The 22,072-nt window shown below is 39.8% G+C and overlaps 1 protein-coding gene across 5 annotated transcripts in view; it reads left to right on the plus strand.

Annotated features, from left to right (window-relative positions):
* PTPN4 (protein tyrosine phosphatase non-receptor type 4) overlaps positions 1-22,072 on the plus strand; it is a 193,664-nt gene that overhangs the window by 23,025 nt on the left and 148,567 nt on the right. The window lies entirely within an intron of this gene.

The raw sequence follows: 22,072 nt of genomic DNA on the forward strand, positions 1-22,072 counted from the left end.
ATGACTGTCCCCATGACCAACCCAGGTGAAAGTTGTATCTCTGTGATCTAGCCTCAGAAGTCAGCGTGTCATTTTTGTGAACTCTTATTCATTGAGACAGCCACAAAGCTATGCCCAAATTCATGGAGGAAGAGAAATAGACTGCACATCTTGGTGTAGTGGCAAAATTCTAGAAACATGGCGGGGGTGGGGGGCTGGCATTTCAGTGTAGCAAGTTAAGCCGCCCCCACAGCACTGACATCTCATATGGGTGTCAGTTTGGGTCCCGCTGCTCCACTTCTGATCCAGCTCCCTGATAATGTGTCTGGGCAAGCAGCAGAAGATGGCCCAAATACTTGGGCCTCTGCACTCACATGGGAGACCTGGAAGAAGCTCCTGGCTCCTGGCTCCTGGCTTTGGCCTGGCCCAGCCCTGGCTGTTGCAGCCATTTAGAGTGAAGCAGCGGCAGAAGGAAGACCTCTCTCTGTCTCTCTCTCTTTGTCCCCCTCCCCCCCCATCTGTAAATCTGCTTCTCAAATAAATAAATCTTCTTTAAAAATTCTAGAAATATTGTTGCTGCCAATTTTGGAAAATACTTCCTGCCATAGTGTGTGGTTGATGGTAAATGGGCGGTAGTCTGGGATGTCCATATCCCACATTGGTGTGCTTGGGTTTGATTGCTGGCTCTGGTTCCTGATTGCAGCTTCCTGCTGGTGCAGACTCGGGGAAGCAGCAGTGATGGCTCAGTGGTTGGGTCCCTGCTCTCTGCAGGGGAGACCCAAATTGAGTTCCTAGCTCATGGTCTCAGCCTAGCCCAGCCCTGGCCATTGCAGACATTTGAGGAATGAGCCATGAGCATGAGGGAGTGTTCTCTCCCTCCTCTTCTTTCTTCTTCTTTCACTCTCTCCCTTTGCCTCTCAAATAAATAAATAAAACTTAATAAGAGATATTTTAGCAGATTGAAAATGCACAGCTTGAGAGATACCACTCACCTACTCACAGATGATATTCTGTTGGGCACTTAGATACTAGTTTCTGCAGTACTGGTGTATATTGTTTAACTCCTATACATTTGGGGAGTGCCTTGTTCTGCTTTTATGTAGTAGACATAATGTGGCACAGTTGTAGGAGAGACACCAAAAGGCTGATAGAAAACTTGTGCTTGAGTGTCTCTGTGTTCAGTGGTTTTATTGGCCTGTAGGCTTTAGGATTTCGGAGTCTTTTCTGAGTCGATGGTTACTTTTCCCCAGCAAGATTTACAGGATCCTTTCTGGGCAATAAACCTAGCTGCTCATGTTTAGAAACCCAGTTAGCGGCTGGCATCGTGGCTCAATAGGCTAATCCTCAGACTGTGGCACCAGACACCAGGTTCTAGTCCTGGTCAGAGTGCCGGATTCTGTCCCGGTTGCTCCTCTTCCAGGCCAGTTCTCTGCTGTGGCCAGGGAGTGAAGTGGAGGATGGCCCAAGTGCTTGGGCCCTGCACCCACATGGGAGACCAGGAGAAGCACCTGGCTCCTGGTTTCAGATCAGCGCGGTGCACCGGCCTTATCGGCCATTGTGGGGTGAACCAACGGAAAAAAGGAAGACCTTTCTCTCTGTCTCTCTCTCTCACTGTCCATTCTGCCTGTCAAAAAAAAAAAAAAAAAGAAAGAACCAACCCCAGTTAGGGGAGGATATGGGTGCTTCTGTATTAGACACACATATTTTTTTTTTGAATACTGCTGAGTACAAAGCTCAGTCCTAGATGCTAATAGAATACAAAGGTACACATGACTTCTGCCTTTAAGGAGCTTGAAGTCTTATAAAGGAAAAACGGGTTTGATAGACTTTAATGCTTAAGTGATATTAATATTAAATGTATATTAATATTCCTACTATAATATTCCTATTAAAGGTAGTATTGTCTTTTTTTTTTTTTTTTTTTTTTGACAGGCAGAGTGGACAGTGAGAGAGAGAGAGAGACAGAGAGAAACTTCTTCCTTTTTGCCGTTGGTTCACCCTCCAATGGCCACCGTGGCTGGCGCGCTACGGCCCGCACACCGCGCTGATCTGAAGCCAGGAGCCAGGTGCTTCTCCTGGTTTCCCATGCGGGTGCAGGGCCCAAGTACTTGGGCCATCCTCCACTGCACTCCTGGGCCATAGCAGAGAGCTGGCCTGGAAGAGGGGCAACCGGGACAGAATCCGGCGCCCCGACCGGGACTAGAACCCGGTGAGCCGGCGCTGCAAGGCGGAGGATTAGCCTAGTGAGCCGCGGCACTGGCCGGTAGTATTGTCTTAATACTAGTGTATCACTTTAAAAATTACAAATTGTTTTTCAAGTACTTTCTACCTCCTTAGCTCTAACATATGAACTCTAAGAGGTCCCAAGTGCTTGGCGTAGGACTCAGAACATAGTGGATGCTTCTTAAATATCTAATTACATAGACAAATGCATTGTTGAATTGTTGTAGAATGATTGCAGCCTCTGGTGTCTGGCTCACTAATTCTTTTCTTCTTCTTCTTCTTATTTTTTTTTTAAGATTTAAAAGCAAGATTGCCAAAGCAGCATGGACAGGGGCTCCAAGATAGGAAAAATTCGGACCGGGCCCGTGGCTCACTTGGCTAATCCTCTACCTGCAAGGCCGGAATCCCATATGGGCGTTGGGTTCTAGTCTGGGTTGCTCCTCTTCCATTCCAGCTCTCTGCTGTGATCTGGGAAGGCAGTGGAGGATGGCCCAAGTGCTTGGGCCCTGCACCTGCATGGGAGACTGGTAGGAAGCACCTGGCTCCTGGCTTCAGGTCATCACGGTGTGCCAGCCTTAGTGGCCATTGGGGGGTGAACCAACGGCAAAGGAGGACCTTTCTCTCTGTCTCTCTCTCTCTCTCTCTCTCTCTCTCTCTGTAACTCTACCTGTCAAATAAATAAATTAAAAAAAAAAAAAAAAAAGAAAGGCAAAATCCAAAGGGGCTGGTGGTAGTGGTAGTTTTTTGTTTTTTTTTTTTGGACAGGCGGAGTTAGAGAGAGACAGAGAGAAAGGTCTTTCTTTTCCGTTGGTTTACCCCCCAAATGGCCGCCACAGCTGGCACATTGCACCATTCCAAACCCAGGAGCCAGGTGCTTCTTCCTGGTCTCCCATCCGGTGCGGGGCCCAAGCACTTGGGCCATCCTCCACTGCCTTCCTGGGCCACAGCAGAGAGCTGGACTGGAAGAGGAGCAACCGGGACAGAATCCGGCACCCCACCCGGGACTAGAACCCAGGTGCCGGTGCCATAGGAGGAGGATTAGCCAAGTGAGCCACGGTGCCAGCGTTTTTTTTTGTTTTTTTTGTTTTTTTTTTTTTTTTTTTTTGTAGTCGGGTTTTTAAGCACAATTTTTAGGGAAAAAAACTTAACAGCTTGATATTCAGTTACAAGGCGGGTCACTAATTCTTACACTTGTAAGCAGTATAACATTGAGGGGGTTATGTAACCTCTGTTAGTCTGTTTCGTTGTAGATAAAACATATATTTTTATATATAAAAATTAATTGAAAGTTTCAGATAAGAGCTCCTAAGACACTGTTTATGTTTTCCACCTTTAGTTTTAAAGCTCATTGTATATGAAAAGTAGAATTTGCTAGTGTGGAATACTAATGTATTTTAAGTAACTGAAGTTTTAAAAACAACATGCTGCCCCCTAGGGGCGGTGCAGTACTAATTGTTGAAATTTTTATGCTCCCTCATGCAGCATAAACTTATATTTGGAGTGTTAAGATAAACATATTAAGCAGAATTTAAGTTTATTTTGACTTGTTTTAATTTTCATCCTTTCATACTCTACTGACATGTTCATAAGAGAAGTTAGGATTTCCTTTTGCCGCCCCCCCCCCCCCCAATTAATTTGCTAGTCTTACATTTCTCTTTACTTAAGATTTTCCAGGGATTTCAAAAAGAAATACACATTCTTTAAAAGGTTATAGATAAGGAACTCCAATGGAACATATTTATTTAGAATAAGAGCAGAGATTACAAGTGATGAAAAGCTAATATCACAAATTTTACAAAATTAAAAAACAATTTTTCACTAATTTCTTAACACTCATTTGTTGACTATAGAAATTTAAGTCACGTTTTCAAATGAGATTTTTCTGAAAAACTGGGAGGCAGACACACACACACCCCAGAGGAAAAAGAACTCTGCTGTATTTGTTTACTCCTAAATGCTACAGTGGCTGGGTCTGAGCTGAGCCAAAGTTAGAAGCAAGGAACTCATTCTAGGTCTTCTACATGGAAGTCATCATCTGCTACCTCCGAGACTACACATTAGCAGGAAACTTGAATCAGTAGAGGATCTGGGACTCGAACCCCAAGCACTGATAAGGAATGTGGATGTCTTAACAGGACGTCTTAACTTCTAGTCTACTAAAAAACTTATTTTTAATTGTAGTAAATAAAAGCATACAACAGAAAATTTGCCATCTTAGCCGTTTTTTACGTATACAATTCAGTTGTGTTGGGTGCATTTACATTGTTACAGAACTATCACTACCATCCATCTCCAGCACTGTTTATTGTTTTTATTTTATTTTATTGAGAGGTAGAAAGAAAGAGAAAAATCTCTCCTCTACTGATTGACTCGCCAGATGCCCACAACAGCTGATACTGGGCCAGGCTGAAGCTGGGAGCTGGGAATGCAAGTCTTTCATGTGAGTGGCAGGGACCCAACTCCTTTAGCCATCACTTGCTGCCTTGCAGGGTGCACATTAGCTGGGAGCTGGAACTGGGAGCAGAGCTGGGACTAGAACCCAGGCATTCTGATACTGGATGTGGGTATCTTTACCATTATGCTTAACACTCACCACTCTTTTCATCTTTAAAGTCTGCAATTCTATACCTATTAAACAGCAACTCTCTTTTCCTCATTTTACTTTGTGTCTGATTTTGACTACAGTAGATACCTCATATAAATAAAACCATACAAGTAGTTGACCTTTTGTGACCAGTGTATATCCCTTAGCATAGTGTCTCCAGGTCCTTTTGAGTTGTAGTATGCCAAAATTTCCTTCTTTTTTAAGGCTGAATAAAATTAAGTGTCCACTGAAGCAAAATGTTATTTGTTTCTACCTTTTGGCTATTATGAATAATGCTGCTGTGGACATGAGTATACAAACGTCCCTTGGAGACAGCTTTCACTTCTTTAGGATATATAACCTGATGTGGAATAGCTAGATCATCTGCTAATTCTCTGAGCATTTGTAGTTCTTTGAGGACCTGCCATACTGTTTTCCACGGTGGCCACGTCATTTATATTCCCACCAGCGGTGCGCTTCTAGTTTCTCCCCATCTTAGCCAACAGTTGTTACCCCCTCCTTATTTCTTTCTTTCTTTATTTTTTTAGAGGGAGAGGGAGAGGGGAAGAGAGAGAGAGAGAGGATCTTCATATGCTATTTTTTTTTTTTTTTTTTTTGACAGGCAGAGTGGACAGTGAGAGAGAGAGACAGAGAGAAAGGTCTTCCTTTGCCGTTGGTTTACCCTCCAATGGCCGCTGCGGGCGGCACGCTGCGGCCGGCACACCGCGCTGATCTGAAGGCAGGAGCCAGGTACTTATCCTGGTCTCCCATGGGCTGCAGGGCCCAAGTACTTGGGCCATCCTCCACTGCACTCCCTGGTCACAGCAGAGAGCTGGCCTGGAAGAGGGGCAACCGGGACAGAATCTGGCACCCCGACGGGGACTAGAACCTGGTGTGCCGGCGCCGCAAGGCGGAGGATTAGCCTAGTGAGCTGCGGTGCCGGCCCCCCCTCCTTATTTTTAATAGTAGTAGCCATCCAGATAGGTATAAGATGGTATTTCATTGTGGTTTTCATATTTCCCTGTTGATTTTGAACATCTTTTCTTGTGTCACTGATATCTTTTTTAGAGAAATATCTGTTCAAATTCTATGCCCATTTTTTTTTTAACTTTTGTTTATTTACTTAGAAATCTCTTCCATCTGCTGATTTACTACCCAGATGGCCTCACCAGCCAGGCTGAAGCCAGCAGCCAGGAGCTTTATCTGGGGACTCTCATGTGGGTGACAGGGACCCAAACAGGCCATCTTCTGCTTTCCCAGGCTATTAGCAGGCAGCTGGATCAGAAGTGGAGCTAGAGGGACATGAACCTGTGTCCAAATGGGTTGCTGGCATTGTAGGTGGCAGCTTTACTCACTGAGCCACAAAGTGGGCCTCTCTATAACCATTTTAAATTAGATATTTTGCTTTTGGTCAGATATAGGTTTTTTTTGTTTGTTTTTGTTTGTTTGTTTGTTTTTTGACAGGCAGAGTGGACAGTGAGAGAGACAGAGAGAGAAAGGTCTTCCTTTGCCGTTGGTTCACCCTCCAATGGCCGCTGCGGCCGGCGCACCGCACTGATCCGATGGCAGGAGCCAGGTACTTCTCCTGGTCTCCCATGGGGTGCAGGGCCCAAGTACTTGGGCCATCCTCTACTGCACTCCCTGGCCACAGCAGAGAGCTGACCTGGAAGAGGGGCAACCGGGTCAGAATCCGGCACCCCGACCGGGACTAGAACCCGGTGTGCCGGTGCCGTAAGGCGGAGGATTAGCCTAGTGAGCCGCGGCGCCAACCCAGGTTATAGTTCTTAATGTATCCTTTTTATATACTGTTGGATTAATTTGTTTTGTATTTTGTTGATGATTTGCACATCCATAATACATTAGATTTATCAGATATATGGCTTATAAATATTTTCTCATTATGGTTTTATTATTCACTTTCTTTTAAAAAAAGATTTATTTATTTGAAAGGTAGAGTAAGAAAAAGAGAGACAGAGATTCTTTGGTTCAAATGCCTATAACAGCTATGGCTAGGCCAGGCTAGAGCCAGGAGCCAGGAACTTGATCCAGGTCTCCCATGTGAGTAGCGGGATTTCAAGTACTTGGGCCACCATCTACTGCTTCCCAGGCACATCGGTAGAAAGCTGGATTAGAAGTGAAGGAGCCAGGCTCAAATACACACTCCGCTATGGGATGCTGGTGTTACAAGTGGCAGTTGAACCCACAGCTCTACAACCCTGGCTCCAATATTTATTTTTTAAATGCTGCTATCACTATAATTACCTTCCTAGTTTCATTTTTGTATTTTTTCTCGTTAATAGATACACAGTTTTTATGTTTTCTTACATTCTACAGGATTTCTGATGTCACTTGTTAATTGCAATTATTTCATAGATTTTTTTTTGTGTGTGTGTGTCTGTGTGTTCATGTCATCTATTAATAGAAGAGTGTTACCCTTTTTTTCCAATCCAGTTGCTTTTTGTTTCTCTTTATTGCCTGATTGCCAGAGAATCTTCAGTACAGTGTTGAATAGAAGTGGTACATATCCTAGTTTTGTTCGTGATATTGGGTGGAATTAAATGTGTCATTCATTATTATGTATGACGTTACCTGGAGTTTTTTGTAGAGACAAGAGTTTGAGGAGAGTCCCTTTTATTCCTGCATTATTGAGTATTTTTACCATGAGTTTGTCAAATACTTTTCCTTTATTAATATGATCAAGCTGTCATTTTCCATCCTATTCATTTTATTTATTTTATGGTTTGCTTTTTGGATTTTAAATTCAGTATGATTCTTGGTATAAGTCTCAGTATGTTTCTTGGTATAAATCCCAGTTGGTTCATAGTATATAATTCCTTTTATGTTTTTTGGGATTTTATATACTATTGGATTCATTTGTTTCATATTTTGTTGATTTGCACATCAGTAGTCATAGGACATATTGGATTAAAGTTTTCCTGTAATAACATGGTCTGTTTTTGCCATCTAGATTATACTGGCCTCATAGTACCAATTGGCAGTCTTTTTCTTGGTTTTTTTTTTTTTTTTTTTTGGAAGATTTGGTGTAATATTGGTGTTATTTCTTTACTTGGTATAATTCATTAATGAAGATGTCTGTACTGATTTTTTCTCTGTGAATTTTTAATTATTTGTTCTCTTGTTACATGTCTGTTCACATTTTATATGTCTTTTAATGCCCATTTCAGTAGTTTATTTCTTGGAATTTGATCATTTCTTCTAGGTAATGTAATTTGTTGGTATACAGTTGTTCTTTGTATTGCCTTGTAATTCATTCCATTTCATGAAGATTGAAATGTTTCTTTCCTTCCTGACTTTACTTCTTGATCATTGTAGCTAACAGTTTTTTTTTCTCCATTTTATGCCCTTCCTTTTAGTTTAATTTTTTTAAAATTATTTTATGAAAATGAAAAGTTGGATTATTGGTTTAATACCTTTCTTCTAATAAAGTTCCTTCTGAACTCTGTTTAAGTGCATCTCATCTGTTTTAATGTTGTATTTTTGTTTTTGTTCTTCCATCTCATAGTATTTTCTGATACCTTTTTCTTCTTTAATTTTATTTAAGGTATACAAGTTTCATGTATTTCATATATACAGATTTAGGAACATAGCAATACTTCTCACCTTACCCTCCTTCCCACCCATGCTAAAACCTTTCTTGCTCTTTCCTCTCCTATTCCCACTCTTATTTTTTTTTAACTTTTTATTTAAGGACTACAAACTTCATGTATTCATAAGTACAACTTTAGAAATATAGTGACTATTCCTACCATACCCATCCTCCTACCCACTCTTCTACCCCTACACCTCCTCCCTCTCCCATTCGCAGCCCCATTCTCCACTAAAATCCATTTTTGATTAACTTTATACATAGAAGACCAACTTTATACTAAGTAAAGTGTTCTACAGTTTACATGGAAAAAAAAACCAAAAAACTGTTCCTCAACAGTTGAGACAAGGATTGTTCAAAAATTGCATCTTGAAGTTAATTTCACTTTTTTTTTTAAAGAAGCACCCTAGAATGATACATCTTTTGCGAGCACTTAGACATAATTATAATACAACTGTTTGAGGACAGAAGTCCTGCATGGGAAGTTAGTGCACAGTGACTCCTGTTAATTTAACAACTAATACTATTATGTGTGACATCAGTGATCACCTGAGGCCCCACTTTTAATTTTTACAAAGATTTATTTTCAGTATACTTTAAACTCATAAGGATAACCCTACACTAAGAGTTCAACAAATAGTATGAAGGAAAAAACCGCTGTTCTTCAACAAAAGAGACAAGGGCTGAAAACTGTCATCATATCTCAAAATGTCCATTTCTTTCCAATACATTACATTTTAGGTACTTTTATTAGTTATCCCAGATCAGGGAAAACGTATGATATCTTTTTGGGTGTGGTTTATTTCACTAAGTATAATGGTGTTGTTTTTTTTTTTTTTTTTTTTTTTTTGACAGGCAGAGTGGACAGTGAGAGAGAGACAGAGAGAAAGGTCTTCCTTCGCCGTTGGTTCACCCTCCAATGGCCGCCACGGCTGGCGCACTGCGGCCAGCGCACCGCACTGATCCGATGGCAGGAGCCAGGAGCCAGGTGCTTTTCCTGGTCTCCCATGGGGTGCAGGGCCCAAGCACCTGGGCCATCCTCCACTGCACTCCCTGGCCACAGCAGAGAGCTGGCCTGGAAGAGGGGCAACCGGGACAGAATCCGGCGCCCCGACCGGGACTAGAACCCGGTGTGCCGGCGCCGCTAGGCGGAGGATTAGCCTAGTGAGCTGCGGCGCCGGCCCAGTATAATGGTTTTCAGTTGTATCCATTTTGTTGCAAAAGAAGCATTTCTTTTTTTTTTTTTAATCTGGATAGTACTTCATAATGTATATATAACATACTTTATCCAATCTTCAGTTGATGGACATCTGGGTTAATTAAGTATCTTAGCTATTGTGAATTCAGTGGCTATAAACAAGGGGGTACATATAAATCTTTCATATGCTGATTTCTTTTTGTTTGGGTAAATTCTCAGGAGTGGGATTAATGGGTCATATGGTAGGTCTGTATTCAGATTTCTGAGGTATCTCCAGACTCTTCCACAGTGGCTGCACCAGCTTATATTCCTACCAACAGTAGATTAGGGTGCCTTTTTTCCTACATCCTCACCAGCATTTGTTGTTTGTTGATTTCTGTATGAGAACCATTCTAACTGGGATGAAATGAAACCTTAAACCTCATTGTGGTTTTCATTTGCATTTCCCTGATGGCTAGTGATCCTGAGCATTTTTTTAATTGTCTTGACCATTTGATGTCCTTTCTTGAAAAATATCTGTTCAAGTCCTTTTGCCCATTTCTTAACTGAATTATTTCTTTTGTTGTTATTGTATTTCTTTTTTTTAAAATTGATTATTTATTTGAAAGCCAGAGTTACACAAAGAGAGAAGGAGAGGCAGAGAGAGAGAGAGAGGTCTTCCATTCCCAATTGGCTGCAATGGCGGAGCTGTGTCAATCCGAAGCCAGGAGCCAGGAGCTTCCTCCAGGTCTCCCACACTGGTGCAGGGGCCCAGGAACTTGGGCCATCTTCCACTGCTTTCCCAGGCCACAGCAGAGAGCTGGATCGGAAGTAGAGCAGCTAAGACTCAAAATGGCACCCATGTGGGATGCCGGCACCACAGATGATGGCTTTACCTGCTATGCCACAGCACTGGTCCCTGTTATTGGACTTCTTGAGCTCCTTGTAGATCCTGGATATTAATCCTTTATCAGCTACATAGTTTGTGAATAATTTCTCCCATTCTGTTAGTTGCCTCTTCACTTTGCTGAGTGTTTCCTTTGCGATGTAGAAGCTTCTCAGCTTGAAGTAATCCCATTTGTCAATTTTGGTTGTGACTGCTTGTACTTCTGGGGTCTTTTCCATGAAGTCTTTGCCTGTTCCAGTGTCTTGCAGAGTTTCCCCAATATTCTCTAGTAATTTGATGGTATAGGGTCATAGATTTAGGTCTTTGATCCACTTGAGTGGATTTTTGTGTAAAGTGTAAGGTAGGGTAAGGTCTTGTTTCACACTTCTGCATGTGGAAATCCAGTTTTCCCAGCATAATTTTTTGAAGAGACTGTACTTGCTTCAGGGATTGGTTTTCGTTTGTTTGTCAAAGATAAGTTTGTTGGCCGGTGCCATGGCTCACTAGGCTAATCCTCCGCCTAGTGGCGCCAGCACACCTGGTTCTAGTCCCGGTTGGGGCACCAGATTCTGTCCCCGTTGCCCCTCTTCCAGGCCAGCTCTCTGCTGTGGCCAGGGAGTGCAGTGGAGGATGGCCCAAGTGCTTGGGCCCTGCAGCCCATGGGAGACCAGGAGAAGCACCTGGCTCCTGCCATCGGATCAGCGTGGTGCGCCAGCCGCAGCGGCCATTGGAGGGTGAACCAACGGCAAAGGAAGACCTTTCTCTCTCTGTCTCTCTCACTGTCCACTCTGCCTGTCAAAAAAAAAAAAAAAAGATAAGTTTGTTTAGAGGCATGGATTGATTTCTGGAGTTTCTTTTCTGGTCCATGGGTGTACACATCTGTTTTTGTACCAGTATCAGGCCATTTTGATTATAACTGCCCTGTAGTATGTCTTAATATCTGGTGTTGTGATGCCTTTGTCTTTGTTTTTGTTATGTAAGATTGTTTTAGCTGTTTGGTCTCTTTTGTGTTTCCACATAAGTTTTAGCATCATTTTTTTCTAAATCTGAGAAGAATGTCATTGGTATTTTTATTGGGATTACATTGAATCTGTAAATTGCTTTTCATAGTATGGACATTTTGATGATATTGATTCTTTCAACCCATGAAAATGTGAAATGTTTCCATTTTTTGTGTCTTCTATTTCTTCCTTTAATTTTTTGTGATTTTCATTGTAGAGGTCTTTGACATCCTTGGTTAAATTTATTTCACAGTATTTAATTATTTTTTTAGCTAAATGTAAATGGGATTGATCTTAGAAGTTCTTCCTCAGTCATGGCATTGTTGGTGTATACAAAGGCTGTTGATTTCTTTTTGTTGATTTTATATCCTGCCACTTTTCCAAACTCTTATGTGTTCCAAGAGTGTCTCAGTGGAGTCTTTTGGATCCTCTATATAGAATCATGTTATCTGCAAAAAGGAATAGTTTGACCTCCTCCTTTCCAATTTGTATCCCTTTGATTTCTTTTTCTTGCCTAATGGCTCTGGCTAAAACTTCCAGGACTACATTGAATAGGAATAGTGAGAATAGGCATCCATTGTTTTGTTCCAGATCTTAGTGGGAATACTTCTAACTTTTTCCCATTCAATAAGATGCTGGCAGTGGGTTTGTTGCCTTAATTGTGTTCAGGAATATTCTTTCTATACCCAATTTGCTTAAGGTTTTTATTAAGAAGAGATGTTATATTTAATTAAATGTTTTCTCTTCATCTATTGGAATAAACATGGTTTTTGTCATTCTGTTTGTTAATGTGATTTATCTTGTTTATTGATTTGTTAATGTTGAACCATTCCTGCATACCAGGGATAAATTCCACTTAGTCTGGGTGAATGATCTTTCTGATTTGTTGTTGGATTCGATTAGCTAGTATTTTGTTGAGGGTGTTTGCATCTATGTTCATCAGGGATATTGATCTGTTTCTTTGTTTTATCTTTTTCTGGTTTAGGAATTAAGGTGTTGTTGACTTCATAGAAGGAATTTGGGAGGATTCCCTCCCTTTCAATTGTTTTGAATAGCTTGAGAAGAATTGGAATTAGTTCTTCTTTAAATGTCTGGTATAATTTAGCAGTGAAACCATCCAGTTCTGGGTTTTTTTTGTTGTTGTTGTTGTTGTTGGGAGGGTCTTTGTTACTGATTCAATCTCTGTCTTGGTTATTGGTCTGTATAGGTTTTCTATGTCTTCATTACTTACTTTTGGTAGATTGTATGTATCCAGGAATCTATCTATTTCTTCTAGATTTTCTGATTTGTTGGCATATAGTTCTTTGTAGCAATTCCCAATGATTCTTCTTATTTCACTGGTATCTGTTGTTACATTTCCCTTTCATCCCTGATTTTATTGATTTGGGTCTTCTCCCCTCTTTTTTTTAATTTTTTTTTTTTTTTTGACAGGCAGAGTGGACAGTGAGAGAGAGAGACACAGAGAGAAAGGTCCTCCTTTTTGCCGTTGGTTCACCCTCCAATGGCCGCCACGGCTGGCGCACTGCGGCCAGAGCACTGCACTGATCTGATGGCAGGAGCCAGGTACTTATCCTGGTCTCCTGTGGGGTGCAGGGCCCAAGCACTTGGGCCATCCTCCACTGCACTCCCTGGCCACAGCAGAGAGCTGGCCTGGAAGAGGGGCAACCGGGACAGAATCTGGCGCCCTGACCGGGACTAGAACCTGGTGAGCCGGCGCTGCAAGGGCTAGTGAGCCGCGGCGCCGGCCCTAACCCCTCCTTTTTTTTGTTATTTGGGCCAATGGTGTGTCAATTTTTATTTTTTCAAATAACCAGCGCTTGATTTCACTGGTATTTTGTATTTTTGTTTGTTTCAGTTTTGTTTATTTCTTCTCTAATTTTAGTTCTTTCCTCCTACTTATTTTGGGTTTGGTTTGTTGTTTTTCTAGGTCCTTGAGGTACATTGATAGCTCATTTATTTGGCCTCTTTCCAGTTTCTTGATGTAGGCATCAGTTGCTATAAACCTCCCTCTTAACACTTCTTTTGCTGTGTCCTATGGTTTTGTTATGATATATTGTCATTTTCATTTCCAGAGATTTTTTTTTTGTTTCTCTTTTGATTTCTTCTGTGACTTATTGTTCATTCAGTAGCACGTTGTTCAGTCTCCATGTGTTTGGGTATGTTCTAGAGATTCTTGAGTTGTCATTTTCCAGCTTTAATCCATTGTGGTCAGAGAAGATACATGTATGATTTTGATTTTTTTGCATTTGCTGAGGCTTGCTTTGTGGCCTAGCATATCATCTATCCTAGAGAAAGTTCCATGCACTGATGAGAATAATGTGTATTTGGCAACTGTGGGGTGAAAAGTTCTGTAGATATCAATTAGATCCATTTGGTCCATATAGTGTCTATTAGTTCTGCTGTTTCTTGTTGATTTTCTGTCTAGTTGATCTGTCCATCAATGAAAGGGGTTTTGAAGTCCCCTGTTACTATTGTATTGGTATCTATTTCTCCCTTTAGATCCATTTACATTTCTTTTGAATAGCCAGACACCCTGAAATTGGATGCACATACCAATGGTTATTTATGAGTGTGTTATAATTTTCACATTTTTGTGAATTCCCCACATTTTCTGTTATTTCAGTTCTAATGTTATTAATGTTATTCTGCTGTGGTTAGATAACATACCTTGCATGGTTTTCATCTTTTTTTTTTTTTTTTTAAGATTCATTGATTTATTGGAAAGTCAGAGAGAGAGAGAGAGATCTTCTATCCACTAGTTCACTCCCCAAATGGCCACAACTTGGGGCTGGGCTAGGCAGAAGCCAGTAGTCAGCAGCTTACTCCTGATCTCCCACCTGGGTGCTTTCCTAGGGACATTAGCAGGGAACTGGAACAGAAGTGAAGCAGCCAGGACTTGGATCTGTGTCCATACAGGATGTTGGCAGCGGCTTTACCTGCTGCGCTAAAATGCATGCCCCAGCTTTCATCTATTATTTATTTAAAAGAGTTATGCAAAGAAAGGGGGGGGGGGTCTTCCATCCGCCGGTTTACCACCCAGTTGGCCACAACAGCTGGAGCGGCACTGATCTGAAGCCAGGAGCTAGGAGCTTCTTCCAGGTCTCCCATGCATGTGCAGGGGCCCAAGGGCTTGGACCATCTTCTACTGCTTTCCCAGGCCATAGAAGAGAGCTGGATCAGAAGTGGAGCATCTGGGACCCAAACTGGTGCCCATATGGGATGTTGGCACTGAAGACAGTGGCTTTACCCACTACGCTTTCATCTTTTAAAATTTATTGTTTCTTGTTTTATGGCTTGATACATGTTCTGTTGTGGGGAGGGTTTATGGATACTTGAGTAGATACTGTATTTTGTTGTTGGATATGATGTCTTGATAGAATATAATGTATGGGGCTTGATTGGTTTATAATGTTGTTCCTGACTTCTATTTTGTTTTTTATTTTTCTACATATTATTCTATCCAGTATTCAGAATGAGGTTTTTTGTTCAACTCCTGCTTTTCCCCCCCTTTATTTAAGGAATACAAAGTTCATACATTTCATAATTACAAATTTAGAAACATGGTGATTCTTGCTACCTTACCTGCCCTCCAATCCACTCTGCCACCTCTCTTCCTCCTCTTTCTCCTATTCCCACATTCCCACACTTGTTTTTTACTAAGATCTATTTTCAGTTAACTTTATACACATATGATTAACTCTATGGTAAGTAAATAGTTCAACAAATAGGTGCAAAAAAAAAAAAAAAATTCCACTACAGTTGAAACAAGGTCTGTTCAAAGTCATTGCTTCTCAAAGTGTCAATTTCTACAGATTGCCTTTTAGGTGCTCTATTAGTTATCACAGATCAGGGAGAACATATGTTATTTATTCCTTTGAGATTGACTTATTTCACTAAGAATGATGTTTTCCTGTTTCATCTATTTTGTTGCAAATGACCAGATTTCTTTTTTTTTCAACCATGGTGTAGTATTCCATGGTATACATATTCCATAATTTCCTTATCCAGTCTTCAGTTGATGAGCATTTAGGTTGATTCCAAGTCTTAGCTATTGTGAATTGAGCTGCTATAAACATCGGTGTACAGATAACTCATATGCTGGTTTCTTTTTGTTTGGGTAAGTTCCCAGGAGTAGGATGGCTGGGTCATATGGTATGTCTGTATTCAGGTTTCTGAGGTATCTCTATATTATCTTCCACAATGGCTGCTCCAGTTTGCATTCCCACCAACAGAGGATTAGCGTACCTTTTTCCCCACATCCTTGCCAGCATTTGTTGTTTGTTGATTTCTGTATGAAAGCCATTCTAACAGAGGTGAAGTGAACCTCATTGTGGTTTTCATTTGCGTTTCCCTGATTGTTAGTGATCCTGAGCATTTTTTCATGTGTCTCTTGGCCATTTGGATTTCCCCTTTTAAAAAATGCCTTTTTAAGTTCTGTGCCCATTTCTTAACTGGGTATTTTTGTTGTTGTTGTTGTTGAGTTTTTTGACCTCTTTATATATTCTGGTTATTAATTCTTTTTCAGTTGCATAGTTTGCAAATAATTCCTACCATTGTGTTGGTTCCCTCTTCACTTTGCTGAGTGTTTCCTTTGCTGTGCAGAAGTTTCTCAGCTTGAAGTAATCTCATTCGTCAATTTTGGTTGTGATTGCCTGTACTTCTGGAGTCTTTTTCAAGAAGTCTTTGCCTATGCCAATGTCTTGCAGAGTTTCCCCAATATTCTCTAGTAAATTGATGATATCGGGTTGTAGATTTAGGTCTTTAACCCATTTTGAGTGGGTTTTTGGGTAAAATGTAAGGTAGGGGTCTTGCTTCATATTTCTGCATGTGGAGATCCAGTTTTCCCAGCACCATTTGTTGAAGAGGCTGTCCTTGCTTCAGGGATTGGTTTTAGTTCATTTGTCAAAGATAAGCTTGTTGTAGATGCATGAATTGATTTCTGGAGTTTCTTTTCTATTCCATGGATCTACACGTCTGTTTTTGAACCAGTACCAGGCCATTTTGATTATAACTGCCCTGTAGTACATCTTGAAATTTGGTATTGTGATGCCATTGGCTTTGTTTTTGTTGTATGAGATTGCTTTAGCTATTCGGGGTATCCTGTGTTCCACATGAATTTTAGCATCATTTTTTCTAAATCTGAGAAGAATGTCATTGGTATTTTGATTGGGATTGCTTTGAATCTGTAAATTACTTTCAGAAGAATGAACATTTTGATGGTATTGATTCTTCCAATCCATGAACATGGGAGTTTTTTCCTTTTTGGTATCTTTTTCTGTTTTTTTCTTTAATGTCTTGTAATTCTTATCATGGAGATCTTTGGCATCCTTGGTTAAATTTATTCCAAGATATCTGTTTTTTTGTAGCTATTGTGAATGGGATTGATTTTAGAAGCTCTTTCTCAACTGTTTCATTGTTTGTGTTTACAAAAGCTGTTGATTTTTGTTTGTTGATTTTATATCCTGCCACTTTTCCAAATTCTTTTATGTGTTACAAGAGTGTCTCAGTGGAGTCTTTTGGATCCCCTTTATATAGAATCTTGTCATCTGCTAACAGGGATAGTTTGACTTCCTCCTTCCCAGTTTGTGTCCCCTTGATTTCTTTTCTTGCCTAATGGCTCTATCTAAAACTTCCAAGACTACATTGAGTAGCAATGGTAAGAGTGGGCATCCTTGTCTGGTTCCAGATCTCAATGGGAATGCTTCCAGCTTTTCCCCAATTCAGTGTGACGCTAGCCATTGGTTTATCATAAATTGCCTTGATTGTGTTCAGGAATTTTCTTTCCATACCCAATTTGCTTAGAGTTTTCATCAATGAAAGTATGTTGCATTTAATCAAATGGTATCTCTGCATCTATTGAACTAATCCTACTGTTTTTGTCTTTCTGTTTGGTAATGTGATGTATCCTGTTTATTGATTTGAGAATGTTGAACCAACCCTGGGATAAATCCCACTTGTTCCTGGTGAATGATCTTTCTGATGTGTTGTTGTATTCAATTGGCTAGTATTTTGTTGAGGATTTTTGTGTCTTTGTTAATCAGTGAAATTGGTCTGTAGTTTTCTTTCTCTGTTCTATGTTTTTCAGGTTTAGGAATTAAAGTAATTCTGGCTTTATAGAAAGAATTTGGGAGGATTCCCTCTCTTTTAATTATTTTGAGTAGTTTTAGAAGGATTGGGGTTAGTTCTTCTTTAAATGTCTGGTAGTATTTAGCAGTGAAGTCATCTGGTCCTGGGCTTTTCTTTGTCCAATCACTGTTGAATTCTCTTTCTCCATCTAATTTTTTTAAACTTTTATTTAATGAATATAAATTTCCAAAGTACAGCTTATGGATTGCAAAGGCTTTCCCCCCCATAACTTCCCTCCCACCCACAACCCTCCCCTCTCCCGCTTCCTCTCCCTTTCCATTCACATCAAGATTCATTTTCAATTCTCTTTATATACAGAAGATCAGTTTAGTATATATTAAGTAAAGATTTCAACAGTTTGCAACCACACAGAAACACAAAGTAAAACATACTGTTTGAGTACTAGTTATAGCATTAAATCACAATGTACAGCACACTAAGGACAGAGATCCTACATGAGGAGTAAGTGCACAGTGACTCCTGTTGTTGACCCAACAAATTGACATTCTAGTTTATGGCACCAGTAACCACCCTAGGCTCCCATCATGAGTTGCCAAGGCTATGGAAACCTTCTGAGTTCTCCGACTCTGATCATATTTAGACAAGGTCATAGTGAAAGTGGAAGTTCTCTCTTCCCTTCAGAGAAAGGCACCTCCCTCTTTTTTTTTTTTTTTTTTTAAGGGAAAGGATTTATTGGGGAACACCCAACAGACCGGAGTGAAGGGGCGGCGAAGGGTAAGAGAGAGAAAGAGAGTATAAGAGAAACAGAGAGCAGAGAGGAGAGAGAAGAGAGACGAGAAGGGCCAAGAGAGCAGGAGGGAAGAGCTGAGAGAGCATGTGTTCAGGAACAGGCCCTTTTAAAACTTTGCCTGAGGGCGGGCAGGGAAGCAGGAGCAGCGAATCACATTAGGATGGGGGGTGGAGCCTGGCTCAGGTAGCTGGGCCATGCAGCCACCTGGCTAAAACTGCTTTCTCCATCTAATTTTGTCACTTCTTGATTGATGTATTTTGGGGTGTTGTGTTTGCTTATATGTTTATGATGTCTTGCTAATGTTTGACTTTTTTGTTATAAAATATAAAATGTGTCTCATAACACGTTTGCTTGAAAGTCTGTTTTTTTCTGATATTAGTAAAGCCACTGTACTGTTACTGTCTTTGTAGTACATATTTATACATGCTTTTACATTCAGTTTGTGTTTTTGAGTCTGTAGTGTGTCTTGTAATTTAAAAAAAATTTTTTTTAAAAATTGTTCTGCCAATCTTGCTCCCCCCACCCTGCTTTTTGAGATTTCTTTTAAAAATTTATTTGAAAGGCAGAGTTACAGAGAGGGAGAGACAGAGAGTGACAGAGATCTTCCATCTGCTGGTTCGCTCTCCCCGATAGCTTCAATAGCTGGGGCAGGGTCAGGCCATAGCCAGGAGCCTGGAATGCCATCCATATCTCTCATTTAGGTAACAGGGCCCCAAGTACTCAGGCCCTCATCCTCTGCTTCCCAGGTGCTTTAGCAGGAAGCTGGATTTGAAGTGGAACAGCTGGAACTGGAACTGGTGCTCACAATAGATGCTGGTGTCTCATGGTGACTTAACCTGTTTTATCACAGTGCTGGCCCTCTTTCTTCTCCTTTTGATTTGTTTAGACTACTTACATATAATGTAAATACAGAGGACCTGCGCTGTGGTGCAGTAATTTAATCCTCTACCTGAGATGCTGACATCCCATATAGTAGTTGGTTCTAGTCTTGGCTGTTCCTTTTCCGATCCAGCTCTGCTATGGCCTGGGAAACTAGTAGATGGTTCAACCACTTGGACTGCTGTTCCCGTGTGGGAGACCCAGAAGAAGCTCCTGGCTCCAGGCTTCAGATTGGCCCAGCTCTGGCTGTTAAGGCCATTTGGGGAGTAAACTAGTAGATGAAAGACCTGTCTTTCCCTTTCATTGTCTGAAACTCTACCTCGCAAATAAATAAAATCTTTCAAAAGAAAAAATACAACAGGGTAGTACTGTTTTGCTAATTGGTTTCTATATATTTTGTCTATTCTCTGTTTTTCCATTATTACTTTCTTTTATGTAACTATTTTTTAGTGTATCATTTTAATTCTGTCACTTACTTTACTATATATTCTTTGAGTTCATTTTTGAGTGATTGCCCTTGCAATTTGCTTATAAGCAAATAGTTGGTGGTAATTGCTATTTTATATCAATAGTATATGGAAAGTTTGCTTCATATAACTTACCTTCTTTTCCTCTTCTTTTGTACTGTTGTCATACCATTATTGTAAGCCTGTCAGACAGCTCCTATAAATATTGATGTATGTGGTTACCTGTGAAGTCAAATAGAAAAAAGAGTTACAAGCACAAAATATGTTTATATTGTTATTTTATATAGCTATCTAATTACTCTTACAGGTGCTCTTTATTTTGTCAGATTTGAGTTGCTATTTAGCGTCCTTTTGTTTCAGCATTTGGTATTTGTTTCTAGGGCAGATCTGCCAGTGATAAACTCTTACTTTTGTTTATATGGGAACATTTTAAATTATTGTTTTTTATTTTTTTTTAAAGATATATTTATTTTCAAAGAGTTACAGAGAGGGAGAGATCTTCCATCTGCTGGTTCAACTCCCTAGATGGTCACAATGGCCAGGATTTGGCCAGGTTGAGCCAGGAGCTTCATCTGTGTCTCCTATATAGGTGGCAGGGGCCCAAATATTTGGGCCATGTTTCACTGCTTTTCCCAAGCCATTAGCATGGAGTTGGCTTGGAAGTGGAGCAGACAGGACACATACTGGCAGCATTTGGGGATGCCAGTATTGCAGGCGGTAGCTTCACCTAGTATGTCAGAATACCAGCCCCTGAAATCAAGTTTTCAGATACAGGGCTGTTTAAATGATCTACTTTACATTTGTTGAATTATGATTGGTTGTGCCTTTTGGGGAATTGTTTACTGTGTCAAATTTGATGTTTGCAGAGTTTAAATGGTGTCATCTATTTCACTGCTAATGTTAGTAATTTGTCTACTTTTTAGTTTCCTTTTTGTATTTTCTTTGTTAGTGTTGCTAGAGGTTTATCGTATTTATGAATCCTTTTGCTCTTCCCACACTATGATTTTTTTTTGTCTTTTTTTTTTCATTGATTTCTGTTCTTTGTACTTTTTTCCCTTTTGTTTGCTGTAGGTTTATTTGGCTCTTTTCTATCTGGGTTCATGAGGAAGAAATTACGTTATTTATTTGAAACATTTCCTGTTTCCTATTAAATGCATATAATAATATAAATTTCCCTGTCATCACTGCTGGAGCTGGACTCCGCTAGTTCTGATGTATTGTTTTATAATTTTAATTTAATTCAGTGTATCTTTTAATTTCCCTTGAGCTTTTCCTTTGTCTTGTGGATTACTTAGAAACATGTTGTTTAATTTCCATGTGTTTGAGATTTTCATGTTATCTTTCTGTTGCTGATTCTGTTCTCAGAGAACATACTTTGCATAATTTCGGTTCTTTAAATATGTTTAGATTTGTTTTGTAACTCCAGGATGTGCTCTTCATTGGTAAATAGTCAGAATTTGAAAGTAATATGCATTCTGTTGTATTGGTACGGTTTTTTTTTTTAATGTTAATTAGATTCTGTTGGTTAATGTTATGGTTAAATTCTATATTGACACTATTTTCTTCATCACATCAATTATTGAGAAAGATATTAAGTTCTATAATTGTGGGTTTGTCTACTTTTTAGTTTCCTTTTTACAATTTTTGCTTTCATATATTTTACGTTTCTATTTTGTTGGTGCCTTCACATTTAGGATTGCTGTGTCTTCTTGATGGATTGACCCTTTTATCATTATATGGTATTCTCTCCTTGTTCCTGCTGATTTTCTTTTTTTTGAAGCCTACTTAATCTGATATTAATGTAATCACTCCCTTTGTGTTGATTGCTATTTCCATGATATATTTTTCCATCATGATACTTTTCAGCTGCCTATATTCTTACATGACTGTACTTTTAAGAAGTTCATGGAAATTAAAATTGAAAGGTAAGTATTTTGGTGCAAAAATTTTTTGAAATCTACATATAATTTTTCCAGGATACATGTCTTCCATGAACATTTTGAAGATACTTTTCATGAATTTAAAAAAATGTTTTGCACCAAAATTAGCATCATATATATGATATTATAACATACGTATATGATATATATATCATATACACATATGTGTGTATGTGATGTATGTATATATATGTGTATGTATATGTGTGTGTATATATATATTTGTCTTTACTTGACAGGCAAAAAGAGAGAGAGACATACAGAGAGAGACAGAGATCTTCCATCCACTGGTTCAATGTCCAATTGCTTGGACTATCCAGACACTAATGGCATGTGGGGTCCAAGCAGTTGGGCCATCTTTGTAATTTTAGTTTAGATAAATCTGTCTCATACCTGTGATTCTTATCCTGATGTTTCAGAATTTATAAACATTTTCTACCTGTTTGACTTTA

Source organism: Oryctolagus cuniculus, chromosome 3 (assembly GCF_964237555.1).
Source record: "Oryctolagus cuniculus chromosome 3, mOryCun1.1, whole genome shotgun sequence".
NCBI lineage: Eukaryota > Metazoa > Chordata > Mammalia > Lagomorpha > Leporidae > Oryctolagus > Oryctolagus cuniculus.